This window comes from Furipterus horrens, unplaced genomic scaffold, assembly GCF_987537825.1.
Source record: "Furipterus horrens unplaced genomic scaffold, mFurHor1.1.pri manual_scaffold_4, whole genome shotgun sequence".
NCBI classification, from domain to species: domain Eukaryota; kingdom Metazoa; phylum Chordata; class Mammalia; order Chiroptera; family Furipteridae; genus Furipterus; species Furipterus horrens.
In genome coordinates, this window is record NW_028327174.1 from 145,839,889 (window position 1) to 145,854,547 (window position 14,659).

At 34.2% G+C, this 14,659-nt stretch overlaps 1 long non-coding RNA gene across 1 annotated transcript in view; it reads left to right on the forward strand.

Moving 5' to 3' along the window:
- Positions 1–14,659, forward strand: part of LOC150013008 (uncharacterized) — a 493,123-nt gene that overhangs the window by 177,303 nt on the left and 301,161 nt on the right. Inside the window, exon 3 of the long non-coding RNA XR_016510792.1 lies at positions 1,463–1,501. This is a non-coding gene — a long non-coding RNA (uncharacterized LOC150013008). The remainder of the gene's footprint in view (positions 1–1,462; positions 1,502–14,659) is intronic.

Here is a 14,659-nt window from a genome sequence, read left to right on the forward strand (position 1 = left end):
GTGTTAGTGATGTTCTAGTTTTTGATCTAAGTGCTAATTGCATGAACATTCATTTTGCGATAGCTTTTTGTTATATACATTGGTACTTTTGCAAGTTTCTTGTGTGGTTTATAACTTATAACAGAAAAATAACTCAAATTATAAAAAAAGAAAATATACCAGACATTCTCTATAGCTCTCATGAACAGAACTAAGATCCAGGACAGAGGCTTCCAGGAGACAAACCATTCACTTAACACCTTTAAGGACAGGCTAGGGAATTCAACGAGCTGTATCAGAATGCAACAAAATTCATGCTCTTCTCAAATGAACTGCTAGTCTTCTCAAATAATTCAAGGCCCTAGAGAAGGAATTTTAAGATTCATTCTGGGCCATTTTTACCAATTAGTGTTCTAGTGTTATGTATATAATTTTTGTCAGAAACCTAATTTAAATGTTCAAAGAAAAAGATGCAGACACATGTTTATATGTACACACACACACACACACACACACACACATGGTCAACTCCTTCACATTTATTGCATTCCCCATTCTTTTTATGGAATGATAGGTATTTTAATATCCACACAGTATGTAGTTTCAAACTTGATTCCCAAGACAAAAAGAAAAGGTGATCATAGTAAATTTTTTTAAACCCTCTATTTTATAAAAATAAATGTTAGAAGTTCAATATTTCTGCTCAAATACACAGGCAGGCAGGCATATTTGCAAAAGTCCTCACAATGTTTGCCATTACAGTCACACAAGACAACATTTATAAAACCTTTGCATCCTGTGGCAGGTGCTGGGTCTTGGGGATGTGTACCGTTCAGATATTGCCTTTCCTTTGAATTTCAAATACCTTTTAAAAATAGAGTCTGCCTTTTAATATAATTTTTGGAAATTAAAACTTTTTATTTATATCATTATAAAATCTTACATAACTTTACTTTTCAAAAATTAATCAGTGTGGTGATTGCTGGGGGTGGGGGAGAGTGGGATATAAGGGGACTAAAATGAAAAAAATGAATCAAAGCAAAAGCTAATTACTGTCTTATAGCCATCAAAGGCAGAAAAAATGTGAAAAGTTTTTTTAATTGAAGCTTTGGTTGCCTCATCCATAAGAAAGTTAAATATATGTAATAGATGTTACAGGATTTCAAGTACATTTAATAATAATAGTCTCCCTTCTTTTGAGTACTTAAATATTTAAAATGAATAACTTTTTGTCACCTGAATAACTAGAACCATAATTTAAGGATCTAGACTATATTTCCTTTCTTTTTTTAATGATACAATATGAGATTAAATAAACAATTAAAATTAAAAATTATTTACCTGAAAATGGCATCCTAAAGCATCTGCATCAATCTGCAATGCTTCTAAATATGACAATATAGAATTTAAAAATTTCAGTGTATGTATTTTTAAAACAGGAAACTGAAACAACTTTTTGTTTTCCTTATTTGTTTTTTATTAGGCTTGGACTCCTGGATCATCTGGTGACTTCAGAAATCTGGTAAGATACATTCTTCTGCAGCTTTGTCAATATTTTTGTTTCCTTTGCCATGGGTCCTTGGAGGATAGCTTTCTTTCTATTTCAGGCTTAATCCTTGTTCTTAATTCTCCTCTCATTTCCATACTTTGAAGTTGAATCTCATAAGAACAACTGAATGTCAGTTTCATTTTAATCCATGTGGGATGATCTGATAAATCCAGTTACTTGAAGATTCAACTTGATGGGTCAGGAAAATAATCAAAAGAGGGGTGGCATGTGTAATAACAGCCACTGAAAGAGTCTGAGATAAGAAAGATTATTCAGGTAAGAGCAGAAATTATCAATTTGAGACATTTTATTTAAAAAAATATCAAATACCACAGCAAGACAAAAAACACAGAGGAGCTGAATATGATGACTGAATTTTTAAACACAGTTTTTATTGCTACATTATTGGTATTGTAGTTTACATATTATACACATAGAAATACACTGAAGGTGCTGCTCTTTTCTAAATGGAAACTTAAAATTCGGAAGTATTTGCCTGGTACATATATTATCAGCATGGGAAAGATACAGTATTTAATTTTTTAAAATAACACTGGTTGAGGTAGTCTATTCATTTTAGACTCCACCCAGTTCCTACTTTTTTCTCCAAATATTCTTGAAATATTGCTCACATTCAAATTATTACATTGGAATCCTATGTTCTGAACCTATGTACAATTATAGAACATAATTTATGTCATATTTTATCATATTTAATTTTCTAACAAATAGTCTAGCTTGGATTCTTATTCTCATGTAATCTAGGTGTCGCCAACTTCCTTCCTTCCTAGAATACCCAGCCAAGAGTAATATGAAACTTCACCTTGAAGGATTATGGTTTTACACACCGTTCTTGACTAACAATTGGGTATGGCTGTGTTAGAATGGGAGGGCTATGAGCTTTCAGCATGTCGCTACTTACTTACTGTACAGTGCCTCACAAACCAAATGCTCCTCAAGGTTTCTCAATTAATACATTACGGTCATCTTATCATAACTTTTCTGTGCTACTTCAGTCCCTTCCTTGAGTACATATCAAGACAACTCAAAGCTTATCTGTTTGGTCAGTTCTTTCTTCTCACAGTTCCCACTGCCACCGTTTCTGCGTCGTTTTCTATTCATTCCTCAATGCCACGTCCAATTCACATTTTCTCCCGGAAGTCTTCATTGTTTAAAATATTATAGTTTAATTCCTCTTCTCCCTGAATCCTGTATTTTCAGGATTATGAAGCGCATTATACTCACTATGAGACGTTCTAAGGTTCTTACGTTGTATGCATATTCTCTACTTAAAAATTTTTCAAGTGTTTTAAATGAGGTAACAATGGCCTCTGGTGCCGTTTATAGCAATATACCTTACATATTGCTCTTTGTTTAGTAGTGCCCCAAGAAATCTCAACTACACTTATAGTTTCTGTAATTGTTTGCTTCTACATAGAATTATATACACCTTATGATTTTTAAAGGAAACAATGATGTGAACATGGAGGATGTACAATAGTATTATCTGAAACAAATTCTGAATTGCATGATACACTTCATAAACTATTTTTAGGTGTAATTTAGATAAAAGAAAATAAAGATAAAATTCAAACCATAATAGTATTGTGATGCAAATGATATTATGTACACTATTACAAAATAAATAAAATATACTCTATTTTATTATCACACAACTCTCAAGCAAAAAGAAAATTACTCTAGAATTATATGCCAGCAATAAAAATGCACTTCAATATGAATAGCTAACACTGCTCACATTGAAGTAGAAAATATCTACCAAAAAAAAAAAAAACACCTTATTGCAGAATTTTTAACTTATATAAGATAGTGTGTTTAATGCTTACGATTCACTGAATTTTATATCTGTGTGTGCAATTTCAACAATCTATTCCAATTCATAAATTTTATTTTCTGCACCTGGAGTTTGGATTTTTTAAGAGGTCAAAATAATAACATATGCACAATTATGTACAGTTGAAGTGAGTGTATATTTTAAAATATTCACTATATACAGGTGCTGTGCTAAGTGTTTTTTTTTGTTTTTTTTTTTAATTTTCTGTGTAGTCTCATTTCAACCTTCCAGTCATATTTTGAGGCATGAATTTGTTCACCTCTTTAGAGATAAACCAACTAAGTGTCTGAGAGGTTAATTAGTTCATCTACAGTCACTTAGATAGTCATGACGCCGAGATTTCAATCTCATTCCTAATACTTCAAAGATTCTACTGAAATGCCTTCCTAAAGAAATGTTACTTCAGTATGCTTATAATAAAACCCAGTTCTACATGTACTAGAGCACTAACCCTGATCTTCACTCCTTAAGAAAATTAATACATAAGTGATTAAAGTAAGATTTAATCTTTGTACCTCAGTTATTTGAGAAGATGAAAAGCCTGTCATTATCAGTGTTAGTATGCTACCATCACATAAATTGTTATTCTGTGAACATAAATTACATATTCAGAGACCAAAGGAAGTAATTATACTCTCATCATTTAATTTATTCATTCATTTTCCTACAACTTATTGATTAACTTTTTTTTTGTGCAAACAATCTGATAGAGGTTGGGTAATAGAAATGATATTCAAGGACTGCCATTTTATGTGTTTTGCATAATTGTGGTGCTTTTAATTTTTTTTGAAAGTTACTGTTGATTAAAATTCTGAGCATTTGTTTTAGAGTTTTTGTTGTTTCCCTTTACCTTGCTGGGATAGCAGTTTACTGGAAATCATAAGAATAATACGAGAAACATTGTTAGAGTACATTAATATCTGGGTGTCCTTTCACTCTTGAGCATAAAGAAGGTTATAATTTCCCTCCACTTACAGCTAGATGGGGTCCTAGGATTACTTCTGACCAAGGAAAAGTGGAAGTGAAGTATATCACTTCTGGGCAGAGGAGGTGAAAGGCCTCCATGCTTTTCCAGTCTTTCTCTGCCTCTGCAGAGGGGGTATCAGTTGGAGACAACAAAGACCCAAGAGTAAATCACCCTGGATTCCTGAGTCACCTGATGGAAGATCGATGGTATGGCAAGTCACACCCTTCCACAGGCAACCTATAAACACAAGATGTAAATTCTTTTGTTTTAAGATAGTGAGTTGACTTTTGGGGGATGGAGTGTTTTGTTACAGCAGTGTAAACCTTGCCCAAACTAATGTAATGGTTCTTGGGGACATGGAAAATGTAGTGTTTAGGTCATTCTGAAATCTGGAATAATGTTCCCAAAAGCATATGTTCAAAATATTACTTTAATATTTATTTATTTATGACTGTAACATAGTTCTCTCTTGACTGTTTCCTAATAATCTGAGCTACTTGGCATAGGAGGCAACAAGGGTCCTCTAAATAAAAGCTTTGGGAAAAATCTGTACTAAAATTTTTAATAAAAATCAACTATTATTCACGTACCAAATATCTTTAGATGAAACAAAGAAAATAAAGTAGGAAAAAATGCAAGGCATGTATTTAAATTTAAAATAATACCTTTTCCAGTTGAAAAATGAACAGCATTCATGTAATAGTACTTTTAATCCTCTAACCTTAACTAGCATTAGATTAAATAGTCTATATTAAAGGCTATATAAAAATCATTTTCTTTTCCTAACTTAAGTCTCCATGTCTTAGATTATTTTATTTTTGTCTGGCGCTCAGAATCATCTATATTTAACAATATAACAATATTCTCTCCATGTCTGGTTCTTGTTCTCTAATTCTCTCCCTCTCTCTTTCTTTTTCTTTCTTTCTTTCTCTCTCTCACCTTTTAGAATGAAAATTTCTGTATGCTGTCTGTTTTTCACTTTTTAAGATATGTATTAATTTAAATGCCACCAAGATGCCGAAAACACCATTTCTACAACAGCTAATTAATTAAAAATAATATGTTTTCTTCACATATAGGACTGCAGATCAAAAATAATTACATACAATTACCTGGAACTAAAAAGATTAAAATACACTACTACAGAAGGGGCTACAACAAATTATGCATCATGAAGTATTTCATGCCAGTCATTAATAGTCTCTAAGTTAGTTATGGGACATTAAAATCTTCCTCTATAATATTTATTCAGATTTTAAGAATAGAATCCTTATATCTGTAATTCAATACAACTTGAGTGTTACATTCTTCAACAATTTTCGTTATCCTTTTATCTGCTGTTCCTCTCACCTAATTTCACCTTCAGGATAGAGTTAAAAAAAAACTCTGTAAGACAGCACATTCCATTTTGGTGAGACTACTAGTTTCTAAACATACTTCCTTGACATTGAGCAAAAATATTTTATGTCAGTGGTCACATATTAACTAATAACAATCCTTAGTTGAACTCCATGAGTTTCAATATTCAGACTACATGGAAAAGCGTCCTTTTAGTGGAAAGTTAAATAAACTACAATTTTTAAAAGCTGTTTTCACTTGATTTAAAATATTAATAAATGCTTTTATGAAAACAATTTAAATAGGGATTCTACTGAAGCATCTGATATTATGTATCTTAGTAATAATGTATTGAAAGGAAATCTTTTGGTTAATTAAGCACAGCATTCCCTGCTTGATATATTGCCTCCTGTCCTAAGTCAAGCAGTACTTCTCCAGGTCCTGGCTGGTTTGGCTCAGTGGATTGAGCGTCGGCCTGCGAGCTAAGTGTCGCTGGTTCGATCTTCCAGTCAGGGCACATCAGAGAAGGAAAACTCTGACTCCAAAAAACCTCCGCTGCCTTGCGGCATACCTCTTCAGGGGAAAGGCTAAGGGAGTAAACCCCAACAGAAAATCCGGAGCCGGAGTCCCTAAGGCGGTTTGACGTTGTAGTCAACACCGGCAACTCCTGCGGCGCACCTGAAGCCAAGCTGTATTGACTCCGTCTTTCCCTTGGATCCTTCAGCTGCGAAGAGAGGGGGGGTCTGCTGCATGGGCAACAGCAGACCCTCCATATCACCCTGCCCAGGCTCTGTAGCTTCATCGAGGCTCTGTGGCTTCAGCTTCACTGGAGAGTGCAGATAGACTCTTAAGAAGCTACACCATCGTCTCTCGAGACGGATGGCTGCCGACGACGACTTCTCCAGGTGTCCACCAAAATAAAAATACTACTCTGATAGTTTTTTTTGAAATAATTTTTTAAACTCCCTATTTATTGCTGTTTGTTCTTCTACATTACTTCCCATATCTTGTGTACTTAGACATCTAAGCTTACTGTTCAACAATATTATGTGATACCAGGAAACTCTGATTTGCAGCGGATGCCCTCTCAACTACTCTCTCCATTTGTTTTCGGGAACAGTGCTAGGACAATCATTCCCATTTTGGGGAATCATTCCTCAGTCTGAAACCCCTCCTGCAATACAAATTCTGATATAAAAAAGTATGTATTTTTTAAATTGCCTATAAACATATTAAGACACATAAAAGTGTTTTTTCATGTATCATTTCTGTTCTCTAGTCTCTAATAGTTGCGGGTCATTAAAATGTTTTGTGTTGTTTTCATGTTAGTGGGAGATGTCTTTCATAATTCCAGAAATAAAGGAGGAACAGGGAATACAAAAATGTCATTAAATGATTAAGGTTAAAGAAAGGCAATATTACACAATACGTTTAATTTTCCAGAAAAAGAAATTAGGCATAGATTTTGTTATTGACTTAAACACTTTTATTTATTATCATCCTCATAAAGAAGTTACTGATTCACTGTCAAATACATACCTTTTGCCTATTCTGTTTTTTTTTTTTTCCATTGCCAGAATATTTTGCCTTGTCTATGTCTGGCTACTTGTCGTTAGATTAATTAGTGCTAGAATATGAACTAATTTATTTATTTGTTTAAATCTTTCTACAAAAACGTGGTTCTATAAATAACACAGTGAAAGCATTATCCCTAAAATGACCACTAATTTTCAGAAATGCATGATATCATACATACATATTCATGATTTTGACATGCATATAGATAGCTTTTGCCATAATCAACAAAATCACTTTGAATTTTACCATGATTTTTATATGCTCCTTTAAGTAAAATTTAAAAATAAGCCCCATAGACACTAAAAATTATTTTAAAAAATCACACTTTAAGAAATCATAGCATCTTCCTGAAGGTACCAAGCAGTGATAAGGGCAAGATGAGTGGGCTTTATGAGAATTGGGTCTGTGCTGGTAGGAGTAAGTGTGGAGGATTTACACTGTCCTGTCAATGGCTATCTATTCCCAGGGTGAGGATCCCACTGAAGCTTCTATCTTTGCTCCTGAGATATGCTTCATAACCTGGAAATGTGCACTGCTTCCTAGATATAGAAGACGTATAAAGGCGTGGCACATGTGTGTGGCAATTGAAGTGTTATATGGATCTCTGAGAGTGAGGATTTTTTTTTTTTTAATGTAAAATGGACTGGAGAGATAACAAAGGAGGTTTATGAGAAAGATCACAATAGAAGATTAATTCTGGGATTTTTTTTTTTTTTTTTTTTTTTTTTTTTTGCTATACTATGACACACTAATGCTCTGTTAAGTAGACATGTGAACACACCATCAACCATAGTGTAGAATTTCTTTTTCTTACCCAAAATTAAAACAAGTAAAATAAATCATGTTTCATATATAGGTAGCTGTGTAGTTGCTATATTAGTCAAACCACTGTACTGGTAGCAAAATCTTATTATTTCATATATAATTATTTTGTTTTCACACTTTAAAAATTCTCTTATAAAATCAGACTGCAATATCTTGAAATATTATAATTTGTCATTAACTTTCATAGAAGGATTTGCCCCAGAAAGCTACTCAAATATTTTTTCTTGTCAAAGAAAAAAACATAGCCATTTTCTTCGATCAATATGTGTGTAAACAGTTATATATATTTTCTATCCTGAAGTAAAAATCAAGAAACCTGGGTAAAGGGACTACATTAAAACCTAGTGAGATAACTATACTGACAAGCCTCTCTCTCTACTATTTATGCATAAAAATAAGCAAAATCATGTTTGCTTAGTGTTCATAGAGTTTAGATTACATTGTTTGCTGTGTCTGTGTTCGTGACTTTTTATTCTACCTTCCAGTGTATTAAAATGAATTAGTCCTACAATTCTTAGTGCTAATTTGATTAATACATTCTTCCAATGAGCACAGAAATGACCTGAGTAACAAACAACTGAGAAGTGGCAGAAACTCATGCCAACCCGGTGTTCATCTTTTTAAAAACTCTATGAGGAGATTTGAAATGTATGAAATCATTATTCTAGAATCGTAAATTCAGACTTACAAAGATGTTAGCAAAGTTGAACATTTACCTTTCACAGTAGTATTATTGCACTTAGCAAAACAAAGGCTTTTTCTATTTGCTTGCCAAGTATAGACTATTAAGGTGAAAAATTCTGTGTGATAATGAAAGATAGATCATGTTTTATTGGTTGGGCATGTGTTTCCTTTAGAATAAAGATGCACATTTCACGTTTTGCTGTGGTATGGTTTTGTTCTCATTAAAGACCTTTTTTTCTCATTAAAAATAGTATAGTCCTATTTCCTCATTTTATCACATTTAGATAAATAAATAATAAGAACTTAAAACAACAAGACTTATTCTTGGTTTGAAAAAACATGTCTATGGAAATCGTACTTTGCTCCAGGACTGTCTATGGAAATGATATTGTGTTGCAAGAATGTCTGTGCACTGCTTGAGTTGTAGGCTTATTCGGCTGTTGACTTCTGTGACTTTTAACAATTTAAAGTCTCTAAGTCTCAGTTTTCTTATCTGTGAAATGAATCTCTGTATAAATGACTCCCAAAATTATTTCTAATTCTGATGATCTATTTTAAATAAAAAGGCTCACCTTCATCCCACCTTTGTATCTGGATAAACACTTACAGCGGCCTTCTTAAATTCTCGCGAAGTTAATGTAGAGTTGAGCATACAAATCCTGATGATGGGACGGCATTTGTCCTTAATGCTGATCTTCTTGTTTCATATTCATGTTTGCAATGCCATATTCTCTTATGAAAGAAAATATTTGGCATAGCATACTTTTTTAAGAGAATGTCAATGGATAACTCAAATATTTATTTTGTATTTATTTATATTCCTTGGCATACTAAAAAGCATTTTATGTTTGTAAGATATATACTACTATCTTTCATTCTAACAAAATTTTAAAAAAGGATAGAATTCCTTGAAGTAACAATGGTTTCCCATCACCACTTAATTTACCATAGTTATGTAAGGCAATTTTGCAGTGCATATTTTCTGGGAAGTTAGAAGTGATTAGAATTTATACTTAAGATTTACTTGGGGAAAAAATGGATCTTTTGTTCCAAGTATTTCCATTACTGGTTTTTTAATTTGTTTGTTTGTTTGTTTGTTTGTTTGTTTTAGTTCTACAATATTATTACAGAAGTATCAAGTGGTTTTTATTGTTCCCATGTTCTTTTATAAATGGAGTGTTGGACAATCATAAAGGAGGTGTTTACTATGCCCAGAATAATTGCTTTTGTTCACAGAAAACTGGCTGCTTATTTTCATTATCCCCTAAACTTCAAAGAATAAAGGGTCAGAGTTATGGAATAAGTGCAGCTGTTCCTTATTAATGGTAAAACTTTCCCTTGGGATCACAGGGCATCTTAGTTTTAAATTATTCCTTGTATTTCTTTTATTTTCAAAACTGAACTTGTAAAATCCAGGTTAAAATGGTCACCAAAGTAACAAAAAAATGAGTGTGCTTTATATATCTCTTTAATGAAAGAAAAACACATTAAAAAGTTGATTAGCTCTTATGTGATTATTAAACTTTTATTTTATATAGTATTACAAAATCTGTTCAGTTTGCTATTTATAACTGCCTTCAATCTTTCAATTCTCTGCTTAACATTTATTTGTAATAGGATTTTTAAAATATGCCCCTTACGATACTGAAGTGAAAGAGCTCATTGTTATAAATGAATACACTCTCTTAATTACTGTGATATAGTTTTTCTCCATTTACATATCAAGTATTGTATCTAAATTATTTCTGAAGTTGAGGGTTTTCATGTATAAAATTATTGTATATTCTATTGTTTTAGCTTTATCTGAGACAGGTATATGCCCTCTGACTCTAGAAATGAACCCAAACAGCCCAATCTATTTCACTTAGCATAACACCCTCAAGATCCATTCATATTGTCACAGATGGCAAGATTTCCTCCTTTCTCTGGCTGAATAATATTCCATGTGTGTGCATATAGATGATATCACATTTTCTTTATCCATGTGTCCACTGATGAACACTTAGGTTGTCCTCATATTTTGGCTATTGTAAGTAAAGCTGCAGTGAACATAGGGGTGAAGATGTCTTTTCAAGTTAATGTTTCATTTTCTTCTGATAAATACCTAGAAGTGGAATTGTTGGATTATATGGTAGTTCTATTTTTAATTTTTTGAGGAAACTCCATATTGTTTTTTATAGTGTCATACCAGTTCACATTCCCACCAATAGTACACATGGGTTCCCTCTTCTCCACACTTGTTATTTCTTTTCTTTTTGATCATAACTATTCTAACAGATGCAAGGTTATACCATCATGGTTCTGATGATTAGTGATGTTGATCACCTTTTCATGTACCTGTTGGCCATCTATATGTCTTCTATGGAAAAATTACAAACCCTTTGCCTATTTTAAATCATATTTTTAAAAAATTACTGTTGTTATACATGAGTTCTTTAAATATTTTGAATATTAACTCATCATATATATATGATTTGCAAGTATTTTCTCCTATTTAGTAGGGTGCCTTTTCATTTTGTTGATGGTTTTCTTTGCTGTGCAGAAGATGTTTAGATCAATATAGTCACACCTGTTTTTTGGTTTTGTTTGTTTGTTATTTTGCTTTTGTTCTATTTGCTTTTTGGCATCAAGCCCAAATTATCACTGCCAGAACTGATGTCACAAAGCTGACTGCCTGTTTTCTTCTAAGAGTTTTATGGTGTGAGGTCTTATACTCAAGTCTTCAATCCATTCTGAGTTAATTTTTGTATGTGGTACAGAAGAGGCTATAGTTTTATCCTTTTACATGCGGCTGCCTAACTTTTTTAGGCACCATGTATTGAAGTTACTAATTTTTTCCATTATATATTCTTGACTCCTTTATCATAAACAACTGACCTCATGTACGTAAGTTTATTTCTGGGCTCTCTGTTCTGTTCCATTGATTTATGTGTCTGTTTTATGCCAGTAACATGCTGTTTTGACTACTACAGATTAATATAGTTTGAAATTAGGAAGCATGATGCATTCATTCAGTCTTGCTCTTATTTCTCAAAATTACTTTGGCTATTCAGGGTCTCTTGTTCCATACAAATTTTAGAATTGTTTGTTTTGTTTCTGTGAAAAATTACATTGAATTTTGGTAGCGATTTTATTAAATCAGTAGATTGCTTTGTGTAGTATGACATTTTAGCAATATTAAATCTTCCAAACCACAATCATGGAATATCTTTCCATTTATTTCAATCTTTTCTAATTTCTTTCATCAATTCTTGTAATTTTCATTATACAGGTCTTTCACTACCTTGGGTATATTTATTCCTAGGTGTTTTGTTCTTTTGAGGTAATTGTAAATGAGAATGTTTTCTTATTTTCTCTTTCTGCTAGTTTTTTATAAGCGTGTGAAAATGCAACAGGTTTTGATAATTATTTTATATCTTGCAACTTTATGAAATTTATTGACTAGTTCTTAAAGTTTTTGGTGGAGTCTATGTATAATATTGGGTTGGCCAAAATGTCCCTTTAGTTTTTTTCATAAAATAAAAGACACATTTTTCATTTTCACCAATAGCTTTATTTTTTTTAATGTTTTTTATTGATTATATTGTTACAACAGTTCCAATTTTCTCCCCCTTGTTCCCCTCCCCCCAGCACCCCTCTCCCCCAGCAGTCCCCCCCAAGCCAATAGCTTTATTGATTTGGACATTTTGAGTATCTTGGCTATCTCCCAGATGGTATAATGATGATTGTTCTCAATTAACATCTCTATTTGATCTGCCCAACCATGGAGCATTGTCCAGCAAGAAATCTGTAGCACAAAACTTTGCAAACTGCTTTTGACATATTTGATCAGTTACAGCATCTTTTTATACACTGCACAAATCATTTTTTTAGCATTTCAGTTGTGTTTTTACCTTTCTTGAAATAATAAAACATAATATGTTGAAAATGTTGTGTGTTTTCTTCTATCTTCAATATTTAAATGGCTACACAAAAATTGACCAATTTTTATTTTTTTTAAACACACACTGATACCACAGCTGTCACAATATAATCTATCAAAATTTTTTCTAATGAAGTTAAAGACAACTAAATGCTACTAGAGTCATCTTATGGATAAGAAAAAAAAGAAAGAACTTTTTGGCCAACCCAATATTATGTCATCTTCAAATAATGACAGTTTCACTTCTTTTCTAGTTTCAATGCCTTTTATTGCTTGCCTAATTGCTGTGGTTTGGCCCTGGCTGGTTTGGCTCAGTGGATTGAGCGTCGGCCTGCGAGCTAAGTGTCGCTGGTTCGATCTTCCAGTCAGGGCACATCAGAGAAGGAAAACTCTGACTCCAAAAAACCTCCGCTGCCTTGCGGCATACCTCTTCAGGGGAAAGGCTAAGGGAGTAAACCCCGACAGAAAATCCGGAGCCGGAGTCCCTAAGGCGGTTTGACGTTGTAGTCAACACCGGCAACTCCTGCGGCGCACCTGAAGCCAAGCTGTATCGACTCCGTCTTTCCCTTGGACCCTTCAGCTGCGAAGAGAGGGGGGGTCTGCTGCATGGGCAACAGCAGACCCTCCATATCACCCTGCCCAGGCTCTGTAGCTTTAGCTTCACTGGAGAGGACACTCCAGCGTCATCGCAAGATGTCGATTCAACACGGGGGGGGGGGTGGACAGATGCCGTGTCACTCCCGAGTCGGACTGCACAGCCATTCTCGGCGGTGCAGATAGACTTTTAAGAAGCCACACCATCGTCTCTCGAGACGGACGGCTGCCGACGAAATTGCTGTGGTTTGCCCTGGCTTGTTTAGCTCAGTGGATTGAGCGTCGGCCTGCGAGCTAAGTGTCGCTGGTTCGATCTTCCAGTCAGGGTACATCAGAGAAGGAAAACTCTGACTCCAAAAAACCTCCGCTGCCTTGCGGCATACCTCTTCAGGGGAAAGGCTAAGGGAGTAAACCCCGACAGAAAATCTGGAGCCGGAGTCCCTAAGGCGGTTTGACGTTGTAGTCAACACCGGCAACTCCTGCGGCGCACCTGAACCCAAGCTGTATCGACTCCGTCTTTCCCTTGGACCCTTCAGCTGCGAAGAGAGGGGGGGTCTGCTGCATGGGCTACAGCAGACCCTCCATATCACCCTGCCCAGGCTCTGTAGCTTCAGCTTCACTGGAGAGGACACTCCAGCGTCACCGCAAGATGTCGATTCAACACGGGAGGAGACAGATACCGTGTCACTCCCGAGTCGGACTGCACAGCCATTCTCGGCGGTGCAGATAGACTCTTAAGAAGCTACACCATCGTCTCTCGAGACGGACGGCTGCCGAATTGCTGTGGTTAAGACTTCCAATAGTATACTGAACAAAAGTGGTAAGAGTAGACATCCTTTTCCTGTTTCTGAATTTTGAGGAAAAAAATTTAGGTCTTTACTTTTGAGTATGATGTTAGCTGTGGACTACTCATACATGGACTTCACTTTATTTCATTTATTTCTTTATTTTGGTACCCTATTCTCTTCTATCAAAACAAGTTCTGCCCTTGATACACAGTCTTTATTATGTTGAGGTGCATTTTCTCTATACCCACTTTATTGAGAGTTTTTTTCATAAACGGACATTGAACTTCATCAAACAACTTTTTGCATAAATTGAGATGATCATATGTGGTTGTTTTTTTCCCTTTCATTTGGTTAATGCGGTACATTACATTGATTTGTGGATATTAAACCATCCTTGCATTTTTGGAGTAAACATCACTTGATCATGGTATATGATCCTTGAACGTGTTATTGAATTTGGGTTGCTCATATTTTTTAAAGGATTTTTGCATATATGTGTTCATCAGGAATAATAGCATACATTTTTTCTTTCTTTCTTTCTTTCTTTCTTTCTTTCTTTCTTTCTTTCTTTCTTTCTTTC